This window comes from Hyperolius riggenbachi, chromosome 2 (genome assembly GCF_040937935.1).
Source record: "Hyperolius riggenbachi isolate aHypRig1 chromosome 2, aHypRig1.pri, whole genome shotgun sequence".
Taxonomy (NCBI): domain Eukaryota; kingdom Metazoa; phylum Chordata; class Amphibia; order Anura; family Hyperoliidae; genus Hyperolius; species Hyperolius riggenbachi.
The window spans coordinates 495,028,635-495,031,813 of record NC_090647.1 but is presented as its reverse complement, the minus strand read 5'-3'; the positions used below and the strand labels follow the sequence as shown (position 1 = coordinate 495,031,813).

At 42.4% G+C, this 3,179-nt stretch overlaps 1 protein-coding gene across 1 annotated transcript in view; it reads left to right on the top strand.

Annotated features, from left to right (window-relative positions):
- Positions 1 to 2,517, top strand: part of TTC3 (tetratricopeptide repeat domain 3) — a 155,620-nt gene extending 153,103 nt beyond the window's left edge. Inside the window, 1 exon segment of the mRNA XM_068270424.1 lies at positions 1 to 2,517. This exon segment is cut by the window's left edge and continues 225 nt beyond it. The gene's annotated coding sequence lies outside the window, so the exon portion shown is untranslated.
- Positions 2,518 to 3,179: the final 662 nt, after the last annotated feature.

The window sequence follows — 3,179 nt, the reverse complement described above, 5'->3', positions numbered from 1 at the left end:
TGATGATTTCTTTCTCACATCTCTGATGCTCACACACGTAGCAATCAAAAAATAGTCTTCTCAAACCGACTGGGAACTGAAAGTTTTAATAATGAATCAATTGATTAAAAAAAGGAAATGGGGAAAAGATTGCTGCATTTGTGTGCTTCTGTTTGATGGCTGTTCATTCACTTATGTTACCAGAAATTATTAAATCAGATTGCTGCGTGTGGAGCCAGAATAAATCCGGCGTCTGTCGCCTCCTCTCTCTCTGGGGTCACATCACAGAATATCTACAGAACTTTTCTCACACCCACCTGCCTGGAATTCGTTACAAAAATGTATGGCTTTTCTTGTGTTGTGTATTTGATTTCATGATTTATTTATTTTTTGATTATTTTTTTTAAAGCTGCCACCGCAACAATGGGTGGGGGCTTAAAGAGACAATACAGTGTTAACTAAACATTGTTCAGATCCTCTTCTCAGAGAAGGGTATAATTACCTCCAGCGTTTATTTCCTGTAACTCACTCTAAGTTCCGGTATGTGCCGGCTTCTAGCCCATGGCCACGCCCTCTTTCAGAGATGCTGTGGTGCTCTCTATTTCGAAGGCCATTGCACTCGTCTGAAAGGGGGCAGGGCTAGGCTCCGGAAGTCGGCATGTGCAGGAACTCTGAGTACGTTACAGGAAACCGACCCTGGAGGTAATTATAACGCTCTCTGAGAAGAGGATCTAAACAAATGTTTGCTTTACACTGTATAGTCCATTAATTATCAGTCACCAATCATGGACTTGATTATTGCAAGTATAGCAAATTCTTTTTCTGCTTTTTTTTTTTTCCCCTAAAGCAAATTGGGTTATTCTGTTCTGTGTGTTCCCTTTGTACTGATCTCCCCTTACTTGCCTTTTGATGACTCATGGAGTGAAGGAAAACATCCCCAAGTGTTTCCCATATAGCAATACAAACCTGTCAGAGTTTCTATCTATTTACTCTAACCAGACTGAAGAAACTGTACAGCTGTGCAGAGCTGGTGTAGGAGGAGAGTTCTGTTCTCCCATCACTTGTCCCCCTGTATATTGGATCCATATTGTGCCTTGTTTGGCCGCTTCCCACTACACACAGTGATACAGTGAGCACTTGCAATTTGCAGCTATGCTAGTTGCGGTGCTTCATTCCCATTGGTACCAGGTCATTGCTGAAGCACACTCGCGGTGCACGCTATATTTTTGGTGCATAAGCGTTTTTCCATTCAGTACAATGGAATGGGTTTTAAAAGCGCACAGAATAAAGCATGCATTTTGTCCTGTGCGCTTTGTAATTTGTAGTGGGAACAAGGCCTTTTTAGCTTTGGGCCTAGTTTACACTTCTAAGTGCAGATAGCAGTGTGATTGGAACACTGCTCACGCCACCTGCGTTGTTGATCCCATTTACTACAGTGAATGGGTCAGTGCTGCGTTTTCCGAAAAATGCGTGCAGCAGTGGGATGGCGTATCTCACTGCTGTGCAGTGCATGTAGTCTTGACATCAGACACTGCAATCTATGCACCTCTGATGATCTTGCATGTCGCACATTGCCGAAATTCACACGGCAACGCGAATAGTGTGAACGAGGCCTTGCTCTGTAAAGCTGTGTAGTGAGCAGACTGAGCCATGGTAAAATCAGGTGATGCCTGATCGGTGGATGTGCATTGCACTAAGCCTTACATGTAACAGAACTGTTCCCATCCACCTTTTTCGTCCCTCCGCATTCATTGTTGTGTGCTTATTCATGTTTACATGCCACTGCGCTGGATAAGGGCCATGTTTTTGGTTTGTTGAAACTTTTTGTGTTATGATACAATTATTCAGGCATATTTTATAGAATGGAACAGTCAAAATTGTATTATTTAAAGGCCTCCTATACCTGCTAAACAGACTAGTGCCGACTAATTCAACACTTCCCTGCTTTCTTTTCGTGACACTTGTTTTCCATAGGCAATGGGGTGTGCAACCTCTCACCTCTGATGCCTGGGTGTCTCCAGTGGCTGGAAGGGCCATCGATTAGCCCATAGATGAAAAATGGTATCCGGAAACAGAGATGCAGGGCATTGTTGAACTAGTGTGTGATTGGCGGTTTTTTCTTTTAATCTTAGTAAGGTTTTAATGCTCGCCTTCGCGTGAAACGAGTACCCAAATATTTTTTTTCTTTAAAGGTTAACTTGCAGGTAAATACAGGTGGTCCCCTACTTACAAACAGGTTACGTTCCGGGAGTTGTTTGTAAGTTGAGTCCTGTGTTATACATGGGGAAACGTGGATAGTTGATTTAATTTCGCACAACGCTGGATTTGGACATACAGTATAAACTGTTTTTGGGTTGTTTTCAATGTTCTTTTAATTTGTTTTAAACTATTACTATATATTATAAATACTATATTTAAACTGTTTATTACTTATTCTGTTACATGTTACTGTGATGTATAAACAGTAATGTATATTCTATGCCTGACAATTTTGTTTGTATAAAAAAAAATGTAACTTTGAGTTGTTTGTAATTAGGGGGGGGGGGGGGGGGACGGACTGCCTGTACCATGCATTAGTTTGGTCACCTGACAATGCTCGGTACATGCGATGCAATTTCCTGTCAGACTGATGGACGAATAGATCATTTCTGAGAGGTCATATCTGATTTCTGATAGATTTCATATAGAAGTAATAGAAAAATCGATCAGGAAAAACGATCGGAAATCAGACCGGACCTGTTGGAAATGATCGATTTGATGTCAATCTGATGGGAGATTGCCTTGTGTGTACCAGGCATAAGGGTTGCAGCTGATCGTTAACAGCAGGCACTGGGCACTGCATCCTCATGTTGTGCATATGGCAAGAAATTGGGGTACCCTAGGTTGTCTGAAGGGAGGATAACCTGCAGCTCTGATAGTCTGTACTGCTGGAAGGTGCTGGAGCTTCTGTCCAGGGACTTTAGAAGCTTATGGATTAGCAATTTCAAATTATATTATATCTACTTATAAACCAGGTTTGTCAGGGAGCCCGATACAGACCAAGAAAATGTTTTCCTAGAGTTGGGCTTCAGGACCTCCTGATGGACCAGTTAGCAGGAAGTTTCTCCACAGGGTATCTCCCCTGGCCATTGTCTGTCCTTGTTCAGCTCCAGTGTTGGCTATAGACAGCTACTGGGGCTATACAGGTCACAGCTACCCCT